This window comes from Lactuca virosa, chromosome 3, assembly GCF_052849685.1.
Source record: "Lactuca virosa cultivar CGN04683 chromosome 3, Lactuca_virosa_CGN04683_v6, whole genome shotgun sequence".
In the NCBI taxonomy this organism is placed as follows: Eukaryota; Viridiplantae; Streptophyta; class Magnoliopsida; order Asterales; family Asteraceae; genus Lactuca; species Lactuca virosa.
In genome coordinates, this window is record NC_136428.1 from 239,621,860 (window position 1) to 239,638,577 (window position 16,718).

A 16,718-nucleotide genomic window follows, 5' to 3' on the forward strand; every position below is an offset into this window, starting at 1 on the left:
TTCGCACATTGTATGTATATGCTAAAACTACAAGTCACTTCCTGATCATCGACGATGTTATTTCGTCCATTCGGGATTGTTTAGGGCTCAAAATGTCGTGTTTCAGTTTTGGGCTGGCGCGCGAATTGGACGAAATTCATTTTTCGGGGGAATGATGCAGTCTCCGAATTGGACGAAATTCTCACATTGTATGTATATAATAAAAGTATAAATCACTTTGAGATCACTGGCGATGTTATTTCGACCATTCGGGACTGTTTAAGGCTCAAAATGTCGTTTTTTGGTTTTGTGCTGGCGCGCTAACTTTTCGAGTGGAATGATGCAGTTTCCGAATTGGACGAAATTCGCACATTGTATGTACATGTTGAAACTATAAATCACTTCGTGATCACCGACGATGTTATTACGGCCATTCGGGATTGTTTAGGGCTCAAAATGTCGTTTTTCGGTTTTGGGCTGGCGTGCGAACTTTTCGGAGGGGAATGATGCAGTCTCCGAATTGGACGAAATTCGCACATTGTATGTGTATACTAAAACTACAAATCACTTTGTGATCACCGACAATGTTATTTCGGCCATTCGGGATTGTTTATGGGCACAAAATGTCATTTTTTGGTTTTGGGCTTGCCGCGAACATTTCGGGTGGAATGATGCAGTCTTCGAATTGGACGAAATTCTCACATTGTATGTATATGCTAAAACTATATATCACTTCGTGATCACTGACGATGTTATTTCGGCCATTCGGGAATGTTTCGTGGCTCAAAATGTCGTTTTTCGGTTTTGGGCTAGCGCGCGAACTTTTCGGTTGTAATGATGCAGTCTCCGAATTGGACAAAATTTGCAGATTGTATGTATATAATAAAACTATAAATCACTTAGCGATTAACGACGATGTTATTTCGGCCTTTCGGGACTATTTAGGGGCTCAAAATGTCGTTTTTCGGTTTTAGGCTGGCGCGCGAACTTTTCGGGTGGAATTATGCAGTCTCCGAATTGGACGAAATTCGCACATTGTATGTATATGCTAAAACTATAAATCACTACGTGATCACCGACGATGTTATTTCGGCCATTCCGGAATGTTTAGTGGCTCAAAATGTTGTTTTTCGGTTTTGGGCTGGAGTGCGAACTTTTCGGGTGGTATGATGCAGTCTCCGATTTTGGACGAAATCCGCACATTATATATATATGCTAAAACTATAAATCAATTCCTGATCACCGACAATGTTATTTCAGCCATTCGGGAATGTTTAGGGGCTCAAAATGTCGTTTTTTGGTTAATGGGTTGGCGCGCGAAGTTCGGGTGGATTGATGCAGTCTCCGAATTGGACGAAATTCGCACATTGTATGTATATATTAAAACTATAAATCACTTTGTGGTCACCGACGATGTTATTTCGGCCATTCGGGACTGTTTAGGGCTCAAAATTACGTTTTTTGGTTTTGGACTGGCGCACGAACTTTTCGGGTGGAATGATGTAGTCTCCGAATTGGACGAAATTCGCACACTGTATGTATATACTAAAACTATAAATCACTTCATGGTCACCGACGATGTTATTTCGGCCATTCGGCACTGTTTAGGGCTCAAAATGTCGTTTTTGGTTTTGGGCTGGCGCGCGAACTTTTCGGTTGGAATGATGCAGTCTTCGAATTGAACGAAATGCGCACATTGTATGTATATGCTAAAACTATAAATCACCTTGTGATCACCGACGATGTTATTTCGGCCATTCGGGAATGTTTAGGGGCTCGAAATGTCATTTTTCAGTTTTGGGCTGGCACGCGAACTTTTCGGGTGGAATGATGCAGTCTCTGAATTGGACGAAATTCGCACATTGTATGAATATGCTAAAACTATAAATCACTTTGTGATCACCGACGATGTTATTTCGGCCATTCGAGATTGTTTAGGGGCTCAAAATGTCGTTTTTCGGTTTTGGGCTGGCGCGCGAACATTTCGGGGGGAATGATGCAGTCTCCGAATTGGACGAAATTCGCACATTGTATGTATATACTAAAACTATAAATCACTTCGTGATCACCGAAGATGTTATTTCGGCCATTCGGGACTGTTTAGGGCTCAAAATGTCGTTTTTCGGTTTTGGGCTAGCGCACGAACTTTTCGGGTGGAATGATGCAGTGTCCAAATTGGACGAAATTCGCAGATTGTATGTATATGCTAAAACTATAAATCACTTCGTGATCACCAACAATGTTATTTCGGCTATTCGGGAATGTTTAGGGGCTCTAAATGTCGTTTTTCAGTTTTGGGCTAGCGCGCGAACTTTTCGGGTGGTATGATGCAGTCTCCGAATTGGACAAAATTTGCACATTGTATGTATATGCTAAAATTATAAATCGCTTTCTGATCACCGACGATGTTATTTCAGCCATTCGGGATTGTTTAGGGCTCCAAATGTCGTTTTTCGGTTTTGGGCTGGCGCGCGAACTTTTCGGGGAAATGATGCAGTCTCCGAATTGGATGAAATTCGCACATTGTATGTATATACTAAAACTATAAATCACTTTGTGATCACCGGCGATGTTATTTCGACAATTCTTCTTGACACTTCTATTCATGATAGTAAATTTATGGGAGTGTTTAGAAGTATGAGTTTCTATGATTGTCATGTTAATTCCAAAAGGAAACTTCAACATGCTACACAACTCCTTCATGGTCATTCCATGTTGTTCATATCAAAATCAAAATGAATTGATTATATGTACATGTCAGCTAGTTGACTAACCTAGTCAACTTCTAACTCAAGGAAATTCCATTTTACTTCAATATGTCAATTTACAGCGTACATTTGATAATTGCTCTTTCTAAAAACTTAGAATACAATGTTTGAAGTAACCTAGGAAGAGATTTAACAAAGGCATGATCTTTCCTTTCGTTTATGAGAAGTATTCCCAAACTACGAATTTTGACATGATTGATCATCCTTATAGCTAATCCTTTCAAAGGTTTTATAGCAGTAGATTTTAGTGGATAAGGTTATAGACATCATTCAATAACAAATTCCATTATAGTTTTTTTACTTATCCTTAAAAAATAATCACCCTAAATAAAATTATTTTAGAAGGCTAGGATCCATATTTGGCTCCATGATGTGTAAAGGGATGTCGTAAACACACCATAAAGTTATTTAGGTAGGCAAAGCCCTTTGCCAATTTCGATCACCACGAAATTCCTAGATCTTTGAGATTCATTGACTATCAATGGCATGTTAATCTCGGATTATGTTCATCTCAAATTCAATAATGGGGTGGCCGCCGATCACTGAACAGATGGTGAATCGACCATACAAAATCGCATGGTCCCTGGCTCAAGTTACGCTTGAGATTCGCAAGTTCCACATTATTCCTTACCTATACTCTCAAATTGACGTGTCGGTTAACCACACGAGCTCCATCAACAAGTTATAAAGAGAATGTGCAACTTTTATGGGTAACATAAGATTCACATTAAATAGATTGAGAATTAACCATACAAAATCGCATGGTCCCCGGCTCAAGTTACGCTTGAGATTCGCGAATTCCATATCATTCTCAACTATATTCTAGATTGATGTGTCGGTTAACCACACGAGCTCCATCAACAGAATATAAAGAGAACGTGCAATTTTCATGGATAATATAAACTCACATTCTATTAATAAAACTGGATTTTGTTTTATACTTATATTTAGAATACTTTTAGATTGACCATTATCACTATCAAACCCTTTCGGTAACTCTATTCTCAAAATGCAATAGGGCGGTGAGGGTGGTAAGCGCGAAGCATATTAAAAACCGACCTCATTAGGAATCAAAGAGACCTCCTCAAAACCCCTACATTAGAACGGGTGAGCCTAGTCGAGGTAAGACTGACAATGTCAATATTTAAACATACGAGGGCGCATGTTGTAACTTTCTTATACATATAATAGACACAATTCTAATATATATAAATGCAAGGGATAAATTTAAAACTCTTTAAATTTAGTTGCCTATTATTAATTCTAATTAATTGTGAGGACACAATGTAACAATTAATCAATCATAACGGGTTAATATTCAAATTTATAAATCCATATTATAAATAATATTAAATATTTAAATTCACTATTTAAATAACAAATAAATATTCAAATTCAAATAAACACATTTAAATAATATTTATCCATTATGAAATAAATATTCAAATTCAAATAAACACATTTAAATAATATTTATCAATTATCAAATAAATATTCAAATTCAAATAAACACATTTAAATAATATTTATCAATTTTCCAGATTTAAAACATTTTAAAATTTGGTAATTATCCATATTTGATAAAGCTTCATATTTGAAAATTGGAAAAAATCCGAAAACCCTAATTCTGCCGAGCTCACGTCGTGAGCTCCTAGCTCTCACGTCGTGAGCTGCGACTAGGGTTTTAACCATTACGAATTTCTCACTTAATCTTCTACCATTCAATTTCAAACAAGTTTTTTACAAAAAATATGGACCTAGGGTGAAAGTAACCATGAACCAATGGCTCTGATACCACTGTTGGGATTTCTATGCATCAAATACACTCTAAAACTAGGCAGTAGAAAAATCGAAACAACGATATACCTAAGTGTACATGCATCCTATGGATCTATGGCTTCATGCTAATTACATCAACCCTAGAAAACTAAAACATAAGTAAGAAAACATACCTCTTATGTAGCCCTTGATCTCCATGCATGAGATCTTGAACCTCCATGAAGTTGCTTGGATGAAAGGATCCAAACCAGAATCCCTCTAATGGTATCACACCCAATGACACCAAAGAGTGGAATAAAAATAACTAGGAGAATGGTCAATTTCACAAACCCAAAGGGGTTAGAAATCGTCCCTAAGAGGAGGGGGAAGAAGGGTTGGCGAAACTTCAAGCCAAGGTGCAAGGAGGAATGAAATCCCTAAGGCCCTATTTATAGCCTTGGATGCCTCCTTAGGTTTATCACTCCTTCCCATGTGGGATGGGAGCATAACCACTAAATTTCACTCCTTTCCCATGTGGGATGGAGTGATTTTCATCCAACCCTAATTCCATAAGGGTTCTGGAACATTCCTGATTAACCAACTATCGATTAATGAACATTCAACCATTTAATTAATTAAACTGTTAATTAATTCCCATAATATATTTCCAAAATATATTTCCAGTTAGTTTCTAATTAATTATTAACCATAATAATTAATAAACCAATTTCTCCTTTATTTATTCTACTCAATTTGGGTCTTGAGGGCAACCCAAAAGGACTCTGCTATTATTAGAAATATGACCAATAGTTAATGACCTTGGACACTATTCCAACAGTCTCCCACTTGGACAAGTCATCAACTATATGAGGACTAATATTTCTCAATAATCAACAGAGAGTTAGCCATCCAATGCAACTACCGAACTCTTGATCTAATCAAGATTCAGCCCTTAGATAAGTGATCAACTATCCTTTCGTTCTAGATATCTGTATGAATTTGAGACATGGATTATGGTCAATCTCAAGAATTCAATATTATGTTTCCCGATATAGATTTGTGACGACTGCATCTGACTACTAAATTGAACACATCAATTCCAGTCAGGGCTCAGCCAAGCACTTTAGATGTCAGCACCAAATCATCGAGAGGCCCATAGATATCGCTTCTCCTATTAAGGCAGAAGGAACGAATAAACTTCGACTACATATTTTTTGTCTATTTCATCATGTCACACATGGACATACCCTTTATAACTACCAGTTACGGTTAGCATTGGAGTAGACCAATGCATAACAAAATCATAGAGCAAAACCCCACATGTATCTAGGTTTGAAGAATAGAAGATATTATCGTCTTAGAATTACTTGTGACTGAATCCATGAAGTAATATCTAAGCATGGGTTGGTCCAATACTTAAATCTCTATTAAGCACTCAGGAGTGTTAGCGCAATCTCTATTCTATGTCCAATCAATATGGACAATCCACTAATACTCATGACAGTCTTGAATCACTACTTACTTCCAAGAGTATGACCGACTGTGGACGTTTGAGTAAATTAATACTCGGGAAGTGGGTTCCAAACATGTAAAAGTGAGAACACAGTGATAGGCTAATTGAAATGACCGAAATCCATCATATATCAAGATCACCACTTAATAATCGCCAAATCAAATTAAAACTTATACCGCTTAAAGTTCTCGGGTTTTAAAACAAACCAAACTAAGAGTTTTTAAGCCAATTCACTTGCAAATCTAATGCCTCTCGACTTTGTCTGACTGTCAGACTTGGTCAATGACATCGGCTTAGGAATGGATCGAGAAGATTATCTTTCGATATGAATCATTGACTATGATGTCTTTACATTTGACTCACTATCAAATGCGTTGGTAGTTACTGAGTATGTATAATGTGAGATTGTGTGACTTGGGATCCATACTCGAGGTAAGTTCACCCCTAAAGTCACAAGAAACTTCATAAGGACCATCAATGATTGAATTTCAACAAAGATGTCACTAATGAATCTCTTTCAGCCACATTGTCCACTTTGCAATTTAACCAACTGTAATATACTCTAAGTATGTTAAATCCACTATGGTGTATTATCTGGTACTCTTCCAAGCTAATATATCACCATTCAATTAAAAGCATGAATTCCGACTGCGAACGGAATTGCCTTTATCAGTATGAAACTTAGCATCAATGTAACTCTTACAATGATCTCTTCCATACTATCAAGATCATCTCTTCTGTCCTCCAAGGACACTTAAGAATGTTCTTGATCTTGATTCATTGATTCTTGCCAAATTGATCTAATCAAACTTGTCATGCTCAAGGCATACGAGTCATTAGATCTAGTACATGTCATGGCATTTATGATCGATCCCATAGCAGAAGCATGTGGGACACGACTCATTTGCTTTAGCTCAATACTAGAACTAGGACATTAGCATTGCTCAATGGCATGCCAGCCTAAACTCCTTTTTGAGTTCTTCATGTCGAGTTTCCTCAACATTCCATGTACTTTGGCTTAATCCAATGAATCACCTTGATATATGTACGTGTTTTGTATCTCCCATGTATATCATAGCGAAACAAATTCTCATACCAAGCCAAGCTTTTACACTTGCTAAGTTAGAATATAATTTCCTATGAATTGTACATTATCTATGTACAACACAAGGATGACTACAGTGCTCCCACTAGCACTGGCATATATATATGGCTTATCTATGTTTCTCGAAATTCAAACTCCTTAAAATTTCTCATTGAAACAAAGAATCCAATTACTCCCACTAGCTTTGACATATATATGGATTATCTTTATTTCTCGAAATTCAAACTCTTTGAACTTTCTCATTGAAATAATGATCCATCTTGCGAGATGCTTATTTCGGTCCATAAATGAACTTGTTAAGCTTACACATCCTTCAAAACCTATCTTGGTTTAATTATGTGTCTGTTCCTATCCATGATTGTCTCTAATTGAAGATCCACTTGCATTTAAGGGCTAAGGTCAAGTGCTTGATCTACCAAATTACAACATACATGGATTGAATCTCGCTTTCCAATTCCTCCTTATATGGTGTAGCCTTTAGGGCCTACCATAGCTTCTGATAGCTGGTACACTCTACCAGTGACTCACATACCTTAGTAATATAAACTCTTATATAACAAGGTGTATGACGTCCTCTATCAAGACCTATAAGGAAAAAAGTTGAAATATGTCAGTTTCCTTAATAGCTCTTTCAATTCTAAATTGAATTCCATGTCCAACTTTAGGCTCTTCGTTGGTTGACTCTTGAATCTTATCAAGATCAATGTGGCTCCCACTAGCTCTTTTGGAAAACAGCTCCCTCTCTTGGAAGACTACCCTTTGAGCAACATACACTTTGTTCTCAGAAGGTTGTTAAACAATTATCAAAAATGCTTGATGGGCTCTCCAACGAGATAACACATCTCTATTCAAAGTTCTAGATTGTCGAGCGCTTCACGACGAGCGTAAGCCTCATAATCGTAGACTTCCATATATGGCAGTCAGGATAGAATCCCACTTCACATATCATAGAGTGTTTCAAGAACCTACTTAGTTGGCACAAGACCAAAGGACTTCTTGTAAAACTATTCATGGTACAATCCACGAATTGTTAGAAAACATAGCGCGACTCATCTAGCACAAAATCAATTAATGAATTGTTTCTCTATCCAACTAACACTTCCTAGTGGCAGTGTTTTGGGTGGAGACAGATCGTGAAACTCTTTCACAATTACTTAGATGATCGATAAAGTTTGGACTGAGATTCTCACTATGAGTGTCTCATCCTATTGCCCAATTGATTCTCAACTTCACTTTATGAGAGCTCTGAACAACTGAAAGGTTTCAGACTCACATTCATACGAAGTTAGTCTCACCATGTATCGTGGTTAATCAGAACGGTCTATTAGAATGAACTAATTCCAACAGATACTCACATCACCCAGTGATGTATTCATGATCTATCTTGATAAACAAGATTTACATTTATCATAAGACTCGAGGCCAAATGACATCCAAAATCCGATCCAACTGGATATTTGGTAATGTATTTCTTATTTATGTATCCAAGACTATGATGCCACAAATACATTTCACCCAAACCTTTGGATGTATTTGAATAAGTATATATTGTGATTAATCTGAATGATCCATTCACAACAATACACCTTATTCAAATATTTGAATCAATTTTGAACTATTGTTACTATACTAGTTTCATAGTATAAACAATTTCAAATTATAACACCATAGACTACACATTTTGAAAAGAGTTGTCTTTTGATCCTATCAATGTAGCAAGGGCTTGGCATTCATGATCAAATTATCTTCTCCACTTTTTAGTCTTCTTACTTCATTTTAGTGACTACACATTCTTGCAAATGTGTAGTCACTATCAATGTAGCAAGGGCTTGGCAAATGTATAAACAATTTCAAATTATAACACCATAGACTACACATTTTGAAAAGAGTTGTCTTTTGATCCTATCAATGTAGCAAGGGCTTGGCATTCATGATCAAATTATCTTCTCCACTTTTTAGTCTTCTTACTTCATTTTAGTGACTACACATTCTTGCAAATGTCAGTACTAATCCTTAGCAAAACACTCAAGGTTTAGAAGTAATGTTATGACGACATTATAAATCCATATATTTGATTGAATACCAAACATGGAAGAACTAGTTATCTTTCAATCCAATGGAAAGTAGCACGGGCTCGTGATCCATGATCAAATTTAACTTCTTCATGTTTCGGTCCTTTCACCTCAAATATACATTTGGGCAAGTTTGTTTTCTTAGTCCTTTTCTTGTTATGGAAACAAATAGCTATCAGAACATATCTCAGAATAAGCCTTCCTTTGTCCTAGGTATTTGGGCCTAGATTAGATATACTAATCGCCTTTTAAACCATGGACAATTGACTTTCTTCTTCTTGACACTTCTATTCATGATAGTAAATTTATGGGAGTGTTTAGAAGTATGAGTTTCTATGATTGTCATGTTAATTCCAAAAGGAAACTTCAACATGCTAAACAACTCCTTCATGGTCATTCCAAGTTGTTCATATCAAAATCAAAACGAATTGATTATATGTACATGTCAGCTAGTTGACTAACCTAGTCAACTTCTAACTCAAGGAAATTCCATTTTACTTCAATATGTCAATTTACAGCGTACATTTGATAATTGCTCTTTCTAAAAACTTAGAATGCAATGTTTGAAGTAACCTAGGAAGAGATTTAACAAAGGCATGATCTTTCCTTTCGTTTATGAGAAGTATTCCCAAACTACGAATTTTGACAAGATTGATCATCCTTATAGCTAATCCTTTCAAAGGTTTTATAGTAGTAGATTTTAGTGGATAAGGTTATAGACATCATTCAATAACAAATTCCATTATAGTTTTTTTACTTATCCTTAGAAAATAATCACCCTAAATAAAATTATTTTACAAGGCTAGGATCCATATTTGGCTCCATGATGTGTAAAGGGATGCCGTAAACACACCATAAAGTTATTTAGGTAGGCAAAGCCCTTTGCCAATTTCGATCACCACGAAATTCCTAGATCTTTGAGATTCATTGACTACCAATGGCATGTTAATCTCGGATTATGTTCATCTCAAATTCAATAACGGGGTCACCGCGGATCACTGAACAGATGGTGAATCGACCATACAAAATCGCATGGTCCCTGGCTCAAGTTACGCTTGAGATTCGCGAGTTCCACATTATTCTCTACCTATACTCTCAAATTGACGTGCCGGTTAACCACGCGAGCTCCATCAACAAGTTATAAAGAGAATGTGCAACTTTTATGGGTAACATAAGATTCACATTAAATAGATTGAGAATTAACCATACAAAATCGCATGGTCCCCGGCTCAAGTTACGCTTGAGATTCGCGAGTTCCATATCATTCTCAACTATATTCTAGATTGATGTGCCGGTTAACCACACGAGCTCCATCAACAGAATATAAAGAGAACGTGCAATTTTCATGGATAATATAAACTCACATTCTATTAATAAAACTGGATTTTTTTTATACTTGTATTTAGAATACTTTTAGATTGACCATTATCACTATCAAACCCTTTCGGTAACTCTATTCTCAAAATGCAATAGGGCGGTGAGGGTGGTAAGCGCGAAGCATATTACAAACCGACCTCATTAGGAATCAAAGAGACCTCCTCAAAACCCCTACATTAGAACGGGTGAGCCTAGTCGAGGTAAGACTGACAATGTCAATATTTAAACATACGAGGGCGCATGTTGTAACTTTCTTATACATATAATAGACACAATTTTAATATATATAAATGCAAGGGGTAAATTTAAAACTCTTTAAATTTTGTTGTCTATTATTTATTCTAATTAATTGCGAGGATACAATGTAACAATTAATAAATCATAACGGGTTAATATTCAAATTTATAAATCCATATTATAAATAATATTAAATATTTAAATTCACTATTTAAATAACAAATAAATATTCAAATTCAAATAAACACATTTAAATAATATTTATCCATTATCAAATAAATATTCAAATTCAAATAAACACATTTAAATAATATTTATCAATTATCAAATAAATATTCAAATTCAAATAAACACATTTAAATAATATTTATCAATTTTACAGATTTAAAACATTTTAAAATTTGGTAATTATCCATATTTGATAAAGCTTCATATTTGAAAATTGGAAAAAATCCGAAAACCCTAATTCTGCCGAGCTCACGTCGTGAGCTTCTAGCTGTCACGTCGTGAGCTGCGACTAGGGTTTTAACCATTACGAATTTTTCAATTAATCTTCTACCATTCAATTTCAAACAAGTTTTTTACAGAAAATATGGACCTAGGGTGAAAGTAACCATGAACCAATGGCTCTGATACCACTGTTGGGTTTTCTATGCATCAAATACACTCTAAAACTAGGCAGCGGAAAAATCGAAACAACGATATACCTAAGTGTACATGCATCCTATGGATCTATGGCTTCATGCTAATTACATCAACCCTAGAAAACTAAAACATAAGTAAGAAAACATACCTCTTATGTAGCCCTTGATCTCCATGCTTGAGATCTTGAGCCTCCATGAAGTTGCTTGGATGAAAGGATCCAAACCAGAATCCCTCTAATGGTATCACACCCAATGACACAAAAGAGTGGAATAAAAATAACTAGGAGAAGGGTCAATTTCACAAACCCAAAGGGGTTAGAAATCGTCCCTAAGAGGAGGTGGAAGAAGGGTTGGCGAAACTTCAAGCGAAGGTGCAAGGAGGAATGAAATCCCTAAGGCACTATTTATAGCCTTGGATGCCTCCTTAGGTTTAGCACTCCTTCCCATGTGGGATGGGAGCATAACCACGAAATTTCACTCCTTTCCCATGTGGGATGGAGTGATTTTCATCCAACCCTAATTCCATAAGGGTTCTGGAACATTCTTGATTAACCAACTATCAATTAAGGAACATTCAACCCTTTAATTAATTAAACTGTTAATTAATTCCCATAATATATTTCCAGTTAGTTTCTAATTAATTATTAACCATAATAATTAATAAACCAATTTTTCCTTTATTTATTCTACTCAATTTGGGTCTTGAGGGCAACCCAAAAGGACTCTGCTATTATTAGAAATATGACCAATAGTTAATGACCTTGGACACTATTCCAACAATTGTATGTATATGCTAAAACTATAAATCACTTCGTGATCACCGACGATGTTATTTCGGCCATTCGGTAATGTTTAGGGGCTCAAAATGTCGTTTTTCAGTTTTGGGCTGGTGCACGAACTTTTTGGGTGGAATGATGCAGTCTCCGAATTGGACGAAATTCGCACATTGTATGTATATGTTATAACTATAAATCACTTCCTGATCACCGACGATGTTATTTCGGCCATTCGGGAATGTTTAGGGTGGAAAGATGCAGTCTCCGAATTGGACGAAATTCAAACATTGTATGTGTGTGCTAAAACTATAAATCACTTCGTGATCACCAACGATGTTATTTCGGCCATTCGGGACTGTTTAGGGGCTCAAAATGTCGTTTTTCGATTTTGGGCTGGAGCGCGAACTTTTCGGGTGAAATGATGCAGTCTCCGAATTGGAAGAAATTCGCACATTGTATGTATATGCTAAAACTATAAATCACTTCGTGATCACTGAAGATGTTATTTCGGCCATTCGGGATTGTTTAGGGGCTCAAAATTTCGTTGTTCGGTTGTAGGCTGGCGCGCGAACTTTTCGGGTGGAATGATGCAGTCTTCGAATTGGACGAAATTCACACATTGTATGTATGTGCAAAAACTATAAATCACTTTGTGATAACCGACGATGTTATTTCGGCCATTCGGGACTGTTTAGGGGCTCAAAATGTTGTTTTTCGGTTTTGGGCTGGCGCGCGTACTTTTCGGGTGGAATGATGCACTCTCCGAATTGTACGAAATTCGCACGTTGTATATAAATGCTAAAACTATAAATCACTTCATGTTCAGCGACGATGTTATTTCGGCCATTTGGGACTGTTTAGGGGCTCAAAATGTCGTTATTCGGTTTTGGGGTGGCGAGCGAACTTTTCGGGTGGAATGATGCAGTCTCCGAATTGGATGAAATTCTCACATTGTATGTATATGGTAAAACTATAAATCACATCGTGATCACCGACGATGTTATTTCGGCCATCTGGGACTGTTTAGGGGGTCAAAATGTCGTTGTTCGGTTTTGGGCTGGTGCGCGAACTTTTCGGGTGGAATGATGCGGTCTCCGAATTGGATGAAATTCGCACATTTTATGTTTATGCTAAAACTATATATCACTTCGTGATCACTAACGATGTTATTTCTGCCATTCGGGAATGTATAGGGGCTTAAAATGTCGTTTTTCGGGTTTGGGCTAGCGCGCGAACTTTTCGGGGGGAATGATGCAGTCTCCGAATTGGATGAAATTCGCACATTATATGTACATACTAAAACTATAAATCACTTCATGATCACCGACAATGTTATTTCCGCCATTCGGGACTGTTTAGGGGCTCAAAATGTCGTTTTTCGGTTTTGGGCTGGCGCGTGAACTTTTCGGGTGGAATGATGCAGTCTCTGAATTGGACGGAATTCGCACATTGTATGTATATGCTAAAACTATAAATCACTTTGGATCACCGACGACGTTATTTCGGCCATTCGGGATTGTTTAGGGGCTTAATGTCATTTTTCGGTTTTCGGCTGGCGCGCGAACTTTTCGGTTGGAATGATGCAGTCTCCGAATTGGACGAAATTCGCACATTGTATGTATATACTAAAACAATAAATCACTTCGTGATCACCGACGATGTTATTTCGGCCATTCGGGACTGTTTAGGGCTCAAAATTTCGTTTTTTGGTTTTGGGCTGGCGCGCGAACTTTTCGGGTGGAATGATGCAGTCTCCGAATTGGACGAAATTCGCACATTGTATGTATAAGCTAAAACTATAAATCACTTTGTGACCACCGACGATGTTATTTCGGCCATTCGGGGATGTTTAGGGGCTCAAAATGTCGTTTTTCAGTTTTGGGCTGGCGCGCGAACTTTTCGGGTGGAATGATGCAGTCTCCGAATTTGACAAAATTTGCACATTGTATGTATATGCTAAAACTATAAATCACTTCGTGATCACCGACGATGTTATTTCGGCCATTCAGGATTGTTTAAGGGATCAAAATGTCGTTTTTGGGTTTTGGGCTGGCGCACGAACTTTTTGGTTGGAAGGATGCAGTCTCCTAATGGGACAAAATTCGCATATCGTATGTATTTGCTACAACTATAGATCACTTCGTGATCATCGCAATGTTATTTCGGACATTTGGGACCATTTAGGGGGTCAAAATCTCGTTTTTCGGCTTTAGGCTGGCGCACGAACTTTTCGGGGGGAATGATGTGCTCTCCGAATTGGACGAAATTCGCACATTGTATGTAAATGCTAAAACTATATATCACTACGTGATCACTGACGACGTTATTTCGGCCATTTGGGAATGTATAGGGGCTCAAAATGTCCTTTTTCGGTTTTAAGCTGGCGCGCGAATTTTTCGGGTGGAATGATGCGGTCTCCGAATTGGACGAAATTCGGACATTTTATGTGTATGCGAAAACTATATATCACTTGGTGAGCACTGACGATGTTATTTCGGCCATTCGGGAATGTATAGGGGCTCAAAAAGTCGTTTTTCGGTTTTGGGCCAGAACGCGAACTTTTAGGGGGGAATGATGCAATCTCCGAATTGGATGAAATTCGCACATTATATGTACATACTAAAACTATAAATTACTTCGTGATCACCGACGATGTTATTTCGGCCATTCGGGACTGTTTAGGGGCTCAAAATGTCATTTTTCGGTTTTGGGCTGGCGCGCGAACTTTTCGGGTGGAATAATGCAGTCTCTGAATTGGACGAACTTCACACATTGTATGTATATGCTAAAACTATAAATCACTTCGTGATCACCGACGATGTTATTCCGACCATTCGGGAATGTTTAGGGGCTCAAAATATCATTTTTTTAGTTTTGGCTGGCGCGCGAACTTTTTGGGTGGAATGATACAGTCTCCGAATTGGACGAAATTCGCACATTGTATGTATATGCTAAAACTATAAATCACTTCGTGATCACTGACGATGTTATTTCGGCCATTCGGAATTGTTTAGGGGCTCAAAATCTCGTTTTTTGGTTTTGAAGCTGGCGCACGAACTTTTCGGGTGGAATGATGCGGTCTCCGAATTGGACGAAATTCACACATTGTATGTATGTGCTAATACTGTAAATCAATCCATGATCACCGATGATCTTATTTCGACCATTCGGGAATGTATAGGGGATCAAAATGTCGTTGTTCGGTTTTCGGCTGCGCGCGAACTTTTCGGGAGGAATGATGCGGTATCCCAATTGGACGAAATCCGCACATTTTATGTATATGCTAAAACTATATATCACTTTGTGATCACTGACGATGTTATTACGGCCATTCGGGACTGTTTAGGGGCTCAAAATGTCGTTTTTCGGTTTTGGGCTGGCGCGAACTTTTCGGGTGGAATGATGCAGTCTCCGAATTGGACGAAATTCGCACATTGTATGTATATGGTAAAACTATAAACCACTGCGTGATCACCGACGATGTTATTTCGGCCATTCAGGATTGTTTAGGGGCTCAAAATGTCGTTTTTTGGTTTTGGTCTAGCGCACGAACTTTTCGGGTGGAATGATGCAGTGTCCGAATTGGACGAAATTCACACATTATATGTATGTGCTAAAACTATAAATCACTTCGTGATGACCAACAATGTCATTTCGGCCATTCGGGACTGTTTAGGGGCTCAAAATGTCGTTTTTCGGTTTTGGGCTGCAGCGAACTTTTCGGGTGAAATGATGCAGTCTCCGAATTGGACGAAATTCGCACATTGTATGTATATGCTCAAACTATAAATCACTTTGTGATCACCAAAGATGTTATTTCGGCCATTTGGGATTGTTTAGGGGCTCAAAATTTCGTTGTTCAGTGGTGGGCTTGCGCGCGAACTTTTCGGGTGGAATGATGCAGTCTCCGAATTGGATGAAATTCACACATTGTATGTATGTGCTAAAACAATAAATCACTTTGTGATAACCGACGATGTTATTTTGGCCATTCGAGACTGTTTAGGGGCTCAAAATGTCGTTTTTCGGTTTTAGGCTGGCGCGCGAACTTTTCGGGGGGAATGATGTGCTCTCCGAATTGGACGAAATTCGCACATTGTATTTAAATGCTAAAACTATATATCACTACGTGATCACTGACGACGTTATTTCGGCCATTTGGGAATGTATAGGGGCTCAAAATGTCCTTTTTCGGTTTTAAGCTGGCGCGCGAATTTTTCGGGTGGAATGATGCGGTCTCCGAATTGGACGAAATTCGGACATTTTATGTGTATGCGAAAACTATATATCACTTGGTGATCACTGACGATGTTATTTCGGCCATTCGGGAATGTATAGGGGCTCAAAAAGTCGTTTTTCGGTTTTGGGCCAGAACGCGAACTTTTAGGGGGGAATGATGCAATCTCCGAATTGGATGAAATTCGCACATTATATGTACATACTAAAACTATAAATCACTTCGTGATCACCGACGATGTTATTTCGGCCA